This window comes from Tamandua tetradactyla, chromosome 6 (assembly GCF_023851605.1).
Source record: "Tamandua tetradactyla isolate mTamTet1 chromosome 6, mTamTet1.pri, whole genome shotgun sequence".
Taxonomy (NCBI): Eukaryota; Metazoa; Chordata; class Mammalia; order Pilosa; family Myrmecophagidae; genus Tamandua; species Tamandua tetradactyla.
Genome location: NC_135332.1, coordinates 86,344,496 through 86,357,001, shown reverse-complemented (window position 1 = coordinate 86,357,001; position 12,506 = coordinate 86,344,496). Strand labels below are relative to the sequence as shown.

At 44.7% G+C, this 12,506-nt stretch overlaps 1 long non-coding RNA gene across 1 annotated transcript; it reads right to left on the bottom strand.

Annotated features, from left to right (window-relative positions):
* Positions 1-572: 572 nt before the first annotated feature.
* On the bottom strand, positions 573-8,078 carry LOC143686206 (uncharacterized). The gene is made up of 3 exons (XR_013176965.1): positions 7,734-8,078; positions 3,520-3,600; positions 573-1,014 (listed from the first exon to the last, which is right to left on the bottom strand). It is a non-coding gene; the product is annotated as an uncharacterized LOC143686206 (long non-coding RNA).
* Between the last annotated feature and the right edge of the window lie 4,428 nt (positions 8,079-12,506).

The following is a 12,506-nucleotide window of genomic DNA, read 5'->3' as shown; positions in this document are numbered from 1 at the left end:
GAGGCTATCAGTCCAGTCTTGTTCTCAAATTCAACCTTATCTGTAATAAAGTTTGTATTTGGACCTCCAGTGTCTTTCTCAGTTGGTTCAGAACTCAGCAGGGAAAAAGAGAGGTGTCATTTATTTAGTGGACACTTGGATAGCACTTACACATGCCAGGCCCCATCCTGACCCCATTTAATCCCCACAATAACCCATTTTACAGATGAGGATACCAAGGTCCAGAGAGGGGAACTGGCCCAATCAAGGGTCCACAGTTAGTAAATGGCAGAGCCAGGGTCGAACCCAGGTGGCCCTGCTGCAGTGTTTTGCAGCCTGTGTGGATTATTCTGCAACATTTATTCAATCCAAAGCATTTTGACCTGTAAAATGAATCGGTCTGGTATTCCTATTTTAAGACAAAGCAATGGCTGGGAGGAAACAGATAAGGAATTTGTGCTTCCCAAAGCTCTGGGCTGTGCAGACCCTCCCACCAGCAGAAACCAGAGTCAAAGGGATCTGTGTGGGGGCTGCTCTTTCTGGTCATATGCTTGGAGGCGGAAATTACTAACTGGACATCAAAATACATGAGCCACTGTTAACAAATTTAATAAACACATGGAAACATACCAAAGGAAGAAAGAAAGAAGAAAAAAGTAGCTACAAACCAAAGACAAGCAGGCAAGGTCTAAACCAGTGGGCCCCGGAAAGGAAAGCATTAAAGGGACACAAATTGCAGAGTGGTTTTAATGCACATGGAAACATATTAGCTATTCAAAGGCACATGCTCATTTTTCTCTTAAATAATAAATGTAAATTTAGTGAATGGGTGCATATGGCAGGTGAAAAACAGCAGCCGCGGCAGCCGCAGAAAGGAAGGAAGCTGGGCTGTGGCCTTGCAAACACAGAAAGGGGGCAGAGATGTAGGGCAACTGTGAAGGGCACAGCTTTCCATGTCCGCCAGCTCTGGGGTGTGTCCCAACTTGGCCACTCTCCAGCTTTGTGGCCTTGAACGTTTGCACCCCAATTTGCCATCTGTAAAACAGAGATAACAGTTACTGGGAGCTTAAATGAGATATGACTACAAAGGGCCTGCTGGCATGTGGCAGCAGCTCTTGGTCAGGCTTAGCCATCTCTGCGGCCACAAGCCACAAAGGGCTAGTTATCCTCTCTGGCTTTTGGTCAAGAGAAGGCAGCCAGGAAGAAGTGGTGTATGGGGTGGAATGGAATCTGGTAAGATCTGGCTCCCCAGCAGTTCTCCTGGGACAAGTATGACCTACAGGAACCCTGGGCTGCCCTAAGTCTGTGAGCACCGCAGGTGAACTGCCTGGGCCTGGCCTGGACCTGTTGCCCTGGTGGAAGAGCAGGGCTATGGCCAGAGGAAGGAGATGGCTAGGCCTAGGCCGACCCTGTCTGGGCAGATGGGGCAGAGCTGTGGCTACGTGGCTGGCTTCAAGGGCCTTGACCAGCACTGTCACCCCGGGTCCTGTGCCCAGAAGGGGACTCTGTGATTAGAGTTTAATGCACTGAGGTCACCATCTTGGAATTCTTGACAGGTTTATCTTTGAATTTGTGGTTTGTAGGTGAAGTATGATGGAGGATGTGCCAGGGCTTTGAGACTTGGCTCATGTGGGTGCCTGTGGAAGATGAGGGTGTGGACTGGAGCACTGGACAAGGAGAAGGAATGTACTGGTATCCACCATGGCACCTGTCATGCCCCTTCCCTTCCAAAGGAGACTCAGAAAGGATGGCCCCATTCTCACCCAAGGCCCCAGTAGGGCCGTGAGTGGCTGACAACATGCTGCGCTGGAGAAGTTGTCAAGACCAGGATGACTGGTCAGACGATTTAGCTAAGGAATTTGAATTGGGAGCAATGGAGAGAATCCCTGGGTTCGTGGTAGGAGCCCGAGCTGGAAGGATACACAGAAAGAAGCCATGAGGCAAGAGAGGCCAGGATAACCACGAATGAGATAAAATTATGAGCAAGTAAGAGGAAGACATGAGTAAGCAGAAGTTATAGGAAAACCGGTCATGAGTAAGCCCAGGCTCTGAGCCAGCTGATGGAAGTTGGGGCCTTGGGAGGATATGGTGAGCCGCCAAGTCACCATATGGCTGGGGATTGATCAAGGCTCCTGCCTACAGGGAACAAGACATCCCTGGATAAGCCAGACCCAGAGGCTTGTCAAAGTTCCTGCTCCTAAGATACCTGGCTCCCCTGTATCCCAGTCCTGGCTCCAGTCCCTTGGGTAGGCAGAACAAGACCTTGGTCCCAGAACCCAACAAGTAGAGAGCAGAAGGAGACAGGCTAGGAGGGGGTCTCCCTCTATTGGGAATAGAGACAGACAGGCCTAGCTCCAGCTCAGCCCCAATTCCAGTCCCTCAGACAGATAGGTCCTTCACCAGGTCCATCCAATGATCTCCAATAACCTCTTTGCTCACACATCTGGCTCCAGACTCACTTCTCTCCCTGGGAATTGTGTAGGGTACCACTTGGAGTTGAGTAATGTAGGGGCCCGGCTGGTCCAGCTTTCCCTAAAGAAGGCAAGGATGGGCTGGTTGAGTTCCTCTTGTGCCAGATGCTTTCCAGTGGCCTTCTCTGCACAATCATCACAATCCTCATTTACAGACAAGGAAATCAAGCAAGGTGATCTTCCCAGGGTCATGTGTGAATAAATAAATCCCTCTCTAAATGACCTGCTCTGAAACCCTACCTCCCTACCATTATTTAAAAATATATCAGTTTGCTACTTTAATCTGTCACCATTATTAGTATTTACAGTGTGCTAGGGATCAGGCTAGTTTTGGAGATAGGTACACAATCTGACATCTACGGAGGTTATGTAGATCATATGAAACACTACAAGGTGCTGTAAGAAGACAGAACAAGGTTTCATAAAGGAGAGGAACTCAGGTGGGTGCTGCTGTAGATAGGGGGTCAAGAAAGGCCCCTCTGATGAGGTAACTTTTGAGCTAAAACAGAATGATTAAAGTCAGCCATGCAAAAATCTGTGCAGAAGCACAGATAGGTTGGTAAATATAAATTTATGTATTTATTAGAGACAGTATTAAATCAACATTATATAATTCCTGGACAGCATTTAGAGTGGCTTCAAGACAGCTGTAGAAAATAGCTAGTAATTTTTCACAAGGTTTAAAGGACAGTATAACATACGGCTATAAAAATTATACATATAGGAACTAAATTATGGGCATAAGAATTTCTGAGTCTGCTGCCTCCTCCTACCCACTAAGGAAAATTCCAACGTGGTCCATGTTATCTGCTCTTCTTCTCACCCTTCAAGGCAGACCCTCGATGGCCAGGAAGATTTCAGAGTCAGGTGAGAAGGGGAAGGGAAAGAAAGAAGAATAGGGGTGCTTGGGGGGAAGGGGTTGAGCACAAAGGTGATATAATCCTATTTATAGGGGAGAGAAAATGAAAGGGAAATAAAACCATGTATTTTCAGAAGCATGTCTAGGAACTGTGTCACTTTTATGGTATCTGAGAAATACAGGTAAAAGATGTTAATGGTTTGAAAATACCTCTGGATGCTGGACTGTGCTCTTCTGGCCTTGATACAATCTGGGACTGGACGTGTGGATCATGGCTACATATGTGCATATCTGTGGAACCAACAGTTGTTCGTTATAAGTGTTTTATTTTTTATTTTATTTTATTAATTTATTTTTTTAATATAGCACCAAACAAACATAAACATTCTTAACTTTTGATCATTCCGTTCTATATATATAATCACTATAAACGGAATATATAATTCCGTTCTATATATATATCATCAACTATGTGATGAATATCACATAGTTGTATATTCATCATCATGACTATTTCTTGGAACATTTGTATCTATTCAGAAAAAGAAATAAAAAGAAAACAGAAAAAAATTCATATATACAATACCCTTTACCTCCCCTTCATTGATGATTAGCATTTCAATCTAAATTTATTTTAACATTTGTTCCCCCTATTATTTATTTTTATTCCATATGTTTTACTCATCTATTGATAAGGTAGATAAAAGGAGCATCAGACACAAGGTTTTCACAATCACACAGTCACACTGTGAAAGCTATATCATTATACAATCATCTTCATGTTTCTTTTTTTTCGACATGGGCAGGCTCCGGGAAACAAACCTGCGTCTCTGGCATGGCAGGCAAGAATTCTGCCACTGAGCCACTGTTGCCCACCCTGTTTTATGTTTTTGTTACTCAAATTCATAGAGCAATGAGCATGGATTCCAGAATCATTCCAATCTAGTCCCTTGCCCCATAGTCAATTGATTGTTTTTTAACGTTTTATTCACACACACACCATACAATCCATCCTAAGTATACAATCAATGACTCCTGGTATAATCAGAGTTATGCATTCACCACCATAATCAATATAAGAACATCCTCATTTCTTTCAAAAAAAATCCTATACCCCTTATACTCCCCTATTACTGACATTTAGCATTTAGCTTTGGTATAGTGCCTTTGTTATAATTATTGAAAGAATATTACAATGTTATTGTTACCTATAGACCTTACTTTGCATTAATTGCATTCTTCACCACATACCACCTTTTTTTAAAATTTATTTATTAATTAAAAAAATAAAGAAACAAAATAAAACAACATATATAATCAGTAATTCACAATATCATCACTTAGTTGCATATTCATCATTTCTTAGAACATTTGCATTAATTCAGAAAAAGAAATAAAAAGACAATAGAAAAAGAAATAAAATGAACACAGGAAAGAAAAAAAAAAAAGATTATACCTACCATACTCTTTACCCCTTGCTTTCATTGATCACTAGCATTTACACTAAATTTATTTTAGCATTTGTTCCCCCTAATATTTATTTTTATTCCATATGTTCTACTCCTTTGTTGACAAGGTAGATAAAAGGAGCATCAGACACAAGGTTTTCACAATCACACAGTCACATTGTGACAGCTGTATCACTATTCAATCATCCTCAAGAAACATGACTACTGGAACACAGCTCTACATTTTCAGGCAGTTCCCTCCAGCCTCTCCACTACATCTTGAATAACAAGATGATATCTACTTGATGCATAAGAATAACCTCCAGGATAACCTCTCGAATCTGTTTGGAATCTCTCAGCCATTGACGCTTTGTCTCATTTCACTCTTCCCCCTTTTGGTTGAGAAAATCTTCTCAATCCCTTGATGCTAAGTCTCAGCTCATTCTAGGGTTTTTCTCAATCCCCTGATGCTGAGTCTCCGTTCATTCGAAGATCTCTGTCCCACGTTGCCAGGAAGGTCCACACCCCTGGGAGTCATGTCCCACGTAGAGAGGGGTAGGGTGGTGAGACTGCTCATTGTGTTGGCTGGAGAGAGGGGCCACATCTGAGCAACAAAAGAGGCTCTCTTGGGGGTGACTCTTAGGCCTAAATTTTAAGCAGACTTGACCTATTCTTTGTGGGGTTAAGTTTCATATGAACAAACCCCAAGACTGGGGGCTCTGCCTATAGCTTTGGTTGTCCACACTGCTTGTGAGAATACCAAGAATTCAACTTGGGGAAGCTGAATTTCTCCCCGCTCTCACCACTCCCTGAAGGGGGCTTTGCAGATACTTTTCCACTCACTGATCGAATCACTCTGGGATTCATCCGGGCATCACTCTGGACAAACCAGCAAAATCTCATGTCCTACCTGAGATTCCAAGTACTTATGGCGTTCAATCAAACTATCTACATAAATCATATTAGGAAATGCACTAGTCAAAATATAAATTTTGTAATCAATAAACATTTTTTGCTTTAGTCTCACACAGAAGGTGACATTTTAAAATATTAATTACCATCTATTTTCAGTACCCTGCAATAATGACATTCCTTTGTTCTTTCTCATGCAAAAACATTTGTGAAATTGTACCTTGTACATTTCAGTATTATTATACACTCTAGGCATTCCTAGATTATACCATCTCAATCTTTAACATCTATATTTCTTTCTGATTTCATTTATGTCCCCAGCCCTCCTCCCTCTATCATTCTCACATGCAGCTTCATTCAGTGTTTTAACATAATTATATTACAGTTAGGTAGTCACATACCACCTTATTAACACCTTATAACAGTGATGCATGTTTGTTCTAGTTTATGTAAGAACTTTCTTATATTCATACAATTGATCATCATTATCATTCACTCTAGGTTTCACTATGTTATACAGTCTCAGGTTTTATCCTCTAGATTCCTTCTGGTGACATACAGGATCCTAGCCTCCCCTTTTCAACCATACTCACCCTCAGCTTTGTTAATTAAACTTACAGTATTGTGCTATCCATTTCAGAACATTTATCATCAACCTTATTAAACAGTCTGTACTCCTTAAATATTATTTGCCCAATCTCTACTCTCTTTCTATCTCCTGATAGCCTATACTCTCAAATTTAGCTCCCTTAAATCCAGTTTTAAATTTTGGCTTATTCCTTTGTTGTTATGATGTGGGAAGTGACTTAATCTGCTGAGTTTCATCTGTAAGAGGAGAGCGTACCCATAGCACAGCTGCATGAAACTGCTGGTTTCTCTCCCAGGACCCATTCTTACTACCAGACCCTAATTCCTGAGTGGGATGGCAATGTTTCCAGCTAAAGATACATGTTCTTCCAAAATCTCTGTTGCTGGTGATGCCTGTGGATACCATTCTTGTTTATAAGGTGGGCTTGGAGATGGAGTTGTGATTTTGTAACTTCGAAGCAACCAGCTTGAGGACAGAAGCCAAACCACCATGGATTGCTGAGCAGAAAGACAGAAAGAGTCTGGGTCCCTGATAACACTGTCAAGTCACTACAACAGTCCTGGGTTCTTCTTAGGTAAGAAAACAATCTCCTCTTTGTTTAGGCCAGAGAATTGATTTTTTGTTACCTGCGGTCAAACGCATGATACCGTAAGATCCTTAAGAGGATTCAATGAAAAATAAATGGCACCTAACAAAGACACAACATGGAATTGCCCTTCTTATGGAATTATGAGGTTGCCCAAGCATCCATTACTTTCCCTTCATTTAACTCTTCCTAGCATATGGCACAGAACCCTGCACACTGCAGGCACCATAAATGTTCCTCTGAGAAATAAGGAAATAAATACCAAGTTAAGGAAGAGACTTTTCCACATTTTATGAAATGCAGGATATAAATGCTTGTTTTTTATAGCTGAAAAATATAGTATAGAGTTAATACTTTCTTCACAAATTAAACTTCTGCTCTAGTGACCGATTTACTCATCACATGGAGGTAGCAAAAATAATGATGCATCTCATGGGCCTTGCTTCATGGCCCATGTCACATTTATACTTCACTGGTGGGCTCACTGGGGTTGATTTACAAATAGATGAATATGCAAGCTGAGCAGTAAAGGGCCTCCAGCTAAGATTTCTGTGCTGTATTTAAAGAGAAAACCCCAGGATCAGGCTTGTTGGATCTCTCCAAAGACAGGGCATGGCCTTCTACTGACCTGTTTACTGGAACTTACCCTGAATCACTGAAGAGGGGCCAAAAGGGGATTTTTTTTTTTTTGGTGGGGGGGAGCAATGGGGAGTCTGAGAAGTTGTGTCTCCAGGACAATGCCTTTTAACAGTTGCTAAAAAATGATGCAGTGATGGTTGGTCATGTGATTAGAAGACACTGGGGGAGGTCAAATGGCAGTGAGGGTCCTGTGTCTGAAACATCAGGGGGTCAGTCAAACCAGTTTTATTTTCCCCCGCCCATCCCCTACCTCCTACTATGGTGCAGGAGCTGCCCTCAGAAGCCAAGGGCGGTGTGTGGCCTGGAAGCCTCAGGATATCCGACTCCAGGGTCCAGTTGTCCTCTCACACCAGAAGCCAGGAGGTCCTGGGTGCCTCCACGATGTCTGCCCCGCCCGGGCCCTTTCCAACTTCCCCTCCTCTGATCTCAGTGCGGGGCCAGGCTCTACCGCTCTTCCCCCGACGGTTTCACCTGTAGCGGGTGTGTGTGCGCGGGTGGGTTCAGGAACCAAGGTCCTCCCTCCCCAGCGTCGCATTTGCTCCCGGGGGAAGCTTTTCCCAGGGCCTCCCAGCAGGCTTCCGCTCAGCCCATTGGTCAGGACTGTGTCACGTGACCAGGCGCAGCTGCAAGAGAGGCTGGGAAAGCACACCTGGGGAGGCTGGAAAGCGAAGCGGTCAGGGGTGATTCTGTCCTTTCTGCAGTAGATCACCGCTGCGGACGCCTGCATCCCCTCCCTGTCCCAGGCCCCTTCTCGTGGGCTTCCCGCCCTGCCTGAGCTTCCCCAGGCCAAGGACTTGAGGGTGGGCCGGGCCTCTGGATCCTGGGGTGAGCCCGCGTGTCTGTGGGCTGCAGTTCCTAGAACTAAGGCACAGCTTGGGAAGAAGCCAGATTGCAAAATCGAGTGCTCCTAGGAAATCATCCATCTGAAGGGCGAGGCCCAGAAGGGGCCTGGGATCAGAGCCAGTGGTCTGGGCCCGCGGAGTGCGGCCGAGGGAGAAGGTTCTGGAGCACAGCGGAGGTGGAGCCTGGAGGCCTTTTCCCAGCAACCTGCACCAGGCTATCTCAGATTTACTCTGCCTGTGGGGCCTCTGGGCTGTGACGCCTGGGTTGCTGCAGGTGCGTCCTGGGCAGCCAGGGGCCTCTGCCCTCATGCAGCCTCGTGTGTCATCTGTATTTCTGTGTATGTGTTCTGCCTCCCGAGCCAGATCCAAGACTGCCTTGAGAGTGGTTATCTTTTTATCTCCAACATCAAGCCCAGTACTTGGCACTTAGTAAATAGTTGGATGATGTGGTAATATTATTTGTTGGAACAGGGGATGAGGAGAAAGCCTGATGGTTAAATTCAGGGATTTGGAAATCAGACAGACCTAAGCTGGAAACCTGACTCTGACACTGACCTAACTTTTAAACACCTTACTTACCTTTCTGTGCCTGTTTTCCTGTCTAAATGAGAATAGTCACTTCTACCTCTCAAACTTGATGCAAGTGTTGAAAGAGGTAATGTGGCTAAAGAAATCATAGCACCTGGCAAATAGTAAGCACTCAAGAAATGGGAGCTTCTGTGAGCAAAAGAGGTTATTTCTTCCCTTGGCCCTCCAGCACTCCTGCTTAGTCTAGGAAATCCAGCCCAGTTCCCCTCCCTTCCTTTCACCAGTGCCCCTCCCTTCCTGTCCATCTCTTCTCTTCTTGCATTTCCTACTCCACACCTGCCCCTTGAATCTGAATTCGGGCACCCTCATCTCCTGCCTGCCCTGAAATGTTTTGGTACTTGCTGTTTTTTTTTTCTAGAAATTTCAGGGAAGCCAGTCCTCTACCTGGAACTCCATCCCACTGCAAAAATGTCTGCAACTAGCCCACAAGAAGTTATGCCTGCGGGAGCTGACAGTTTTTCTCATTTGCAGCAGGCACCTGGGCTGCTTGCTTAAATGCAGCTTCTTGAATCTCATCCTCCATCAGACTCCGTGAATTTGCGCATCCCTTCTACAAACAGACTAACTCCTACAGATTTGGAATTCTTCTCTTATGGTGTTCCAGCTTCCCAGTCGATCCATTCGTGACATAGAATATGGTTCAACCCTGGGCTCCAAAGCCTGGACAATGGATGGGGAGGTAGGACCAGGTACGGTTCAGGCATCAAGTTTATAGATCTGTTTGACATATAATGAGAAGATGATGGAGGTGTAGACTGTTGTCTAGAGATGCTTACGATTGTGGGTCTGCTGTCAAGAATAAAGTCAGGATTCTAGGAGAGTTTCCTTTTAACTGACACAGCTCAAAGATTTCAGACACACTGAGCACTGAAGAGTTGATGCCCAGAAATGAAGTCTCCTTGGCAAGGCAGCTGTGGTGGAGGGCAGCCATAGCACTGTCCTCTCCTCTGCAGTTCATGGGGGTGAGGCCTAGCCCAGGCCCTACACCTATTTCATTTCACAGATGTTAAGGACACTGGCTTCGAGGAAAGGAAGACTCGGGCCAAGGCTTAGACATTTATTCCCTTAGAATCCATGGATCAAATTGGCTGAGTGTCTTCTGTGTGCCTGTTACAGATTTAGGTTCTCAGGCTGTAATCGTTAATGAGACAGGCAAACCTTTGCCTTCACTGGGCATACAGTTCTGTTGGGTGACACAGCTAATGAATTAGATGGTGTCTGAGAGTGACATGAAAATGCTGTCAGATGGCAGGAAGGAGGTGCATGTGTATTTCACATGGGGTGCGGAGGTTGAGGGGCCTCTCTAAGGAGGTATTGGACCTGAGGCCTGAATGACAAGAAGGAGCCATCCCCACCATGTGAAAAAGTGTTCCCAACAGATGATACCGCTAGTGCAAAGGCCCTAAGGTACAAACGAGCTCACTGTGTTTGAGGGACAGTGCAAGGAGGTCCACATGGCTGGAGGGCAGTGAGGACAGGAAGAGAGAAGAAATGAAGCATAGAGGTGGGTTCTGGATCACGTGGTGCTCTCTAGGCCGTGAAAGGGAGTTTGGCTCTATTTTGTAGGTGATAGGAGGTCACTGAAGAGTTTTGAGTGGAGGAGTGGTATAATGTATTTTATGTTTTAAAATATCACTTGGGCTTAGTAAATGGAGAGAGTTGGCAGGGTGGATGGGAGCAGGGCAGGGGTAGAAGCAGCAAAGACCAGGTTGGTGCCCCCATCTGGCCTCCACCTGCCCCACAAGCCTGTTCTGCTAAGGTCCCAGCATGCCTTGCAGCCACCCCACCTAGACTTCTGCATTCTGCCTCAGTCCATCTCCTTTCTGTTTCGAGTCCACCTAGATATTTCTGCCTCTTCCCCCAGCCTCCATTATACAGGGTGGAGGAGCCCAGAACAACTCCCTCCCACACTCTGCAGCCTTGCTTTATCCTCCGCCTTCTTCCCACCACCTTGTTCCAAGGCTCTGGATGAGTGTTCCAGGAGCTGACAAGACGCGTGATCATTTCCCGCACACATGCAAACACCATGGCAACGTCAACCCCGTAACAACAGCAAAGGAAACCAGGCTGGAATTTGCCAACCCCAGAGCGCCGACCATCTGTGAGGCCAAACCCTCCAAATATGCCCATGCTAAGTATTCATCTCAACTGAGATTTCTTTGCACATTGCGGGGGGACATTTAGGTGGCATAAGAATAAACAGTGGGTGCACGTGAAATCCCTTTAAAGTGTGCACTTTTGTGCCTCAATGTGACTGAGGCGATGAGATAAGGAAGCAAAAAAGGGGATGAGATTTGAGCCAGCAGGCAAGTTAAATTTTAGTAAATGGAGATTTACAGCACCCATAAAAGCAGGAGACTCCATATAAAAAATTGTCCAGTTAGTTTATAGCCAGGATTTCTTTTTCAAGCCTGCCAATCTTTCAGATATCTACTTTCCACAGAGGCAAAAATCTGGTCCTTTCTTTTCTTTTTTTTTAATGTAATTTTATTTTTTTATTATTATTTTTTATGTGGACAGGCACTGGGAATCAAACCCAGGTCTCCAGCGTGGCAGGCAAGAATTCTGCCACTGAGCCATCATCTCACCTTCTTTTTAATAAACGATTTTTATTGTGAAATATGACACATATACAAAAAAGCAATAAATTTCAAAGTACGTTGTAAAAAGTAGTTATAGGGTGATGCAAAGGTGGCTCAGTGGCAGAATTCTCGCCCGCCATACCGGAGACCCAGGTTCGATTCCTGGTGTCTGCCCATGCAAAAAAAAAAAAAAAAACAGTAGTAATAGAGCAGATTTCAAAGTTTGGTCTGGGGACTACTTCCACAATTTCAGGTTGTTCCTTCTAGCTGCTCCAAGACACTGGAGACTAAAAGAAGTTTCGATATAATAATTCAGCAGTCATACTCATTTGTTAAATCCTAACTCCTGTGTTATAACTCCTCCTCCTCCTTTGATCCTTATGCCAACCTTTAGGGATATTTGGGCTCTGCCCATTCTAGCTTTTTCATGTTGGGAAAGGGTGTCAATAATATGGGATAGGGGGATGCAGCTAGTTGGGCCTCTTTGAAAGCCTGGCCCCTCTGGATTTCAGAACTTAGCTGGCCTAGGAAGCATCTGGAGGTTGTAGGTTTCTGGAAGGTAATCTTAGTACATGAAACTTGGTAGACACCCAGATAGAGTCCTGGGTGTTCTTTAAGGTTAACAGGAAAGGTTTTGGTTGGGGTTTGTCAAACCATGGTAATTAGCAATATCTACCTGAAGCTTGCATAAGAGCAGCCTCCGAGATAGCCTCTTGACTCTGTTTGAGCCCTCTCTGCCACTGATGTCTTATTTTGTTACATTTCTTTCCCCACTTTTGGTCAGGAAGGCATTGTTGATCCTGTGGTGCCCCAGCCAGGCTCATCCCACAGAAAAATCTGGACCTTTTTAAGCTGAGACTCAGATGAATTTAACCCTTTGGAGCTTGGATTTCTATAGACCTGCCTTTGGTTCTAATAACAGTAATAGCTCTCATGTGGCATGTGTGGCACCTGTCAGGAACTGTGCTAAGACCTGCTCATGTATTATCTTATTTACTCTTTGCAACAAAT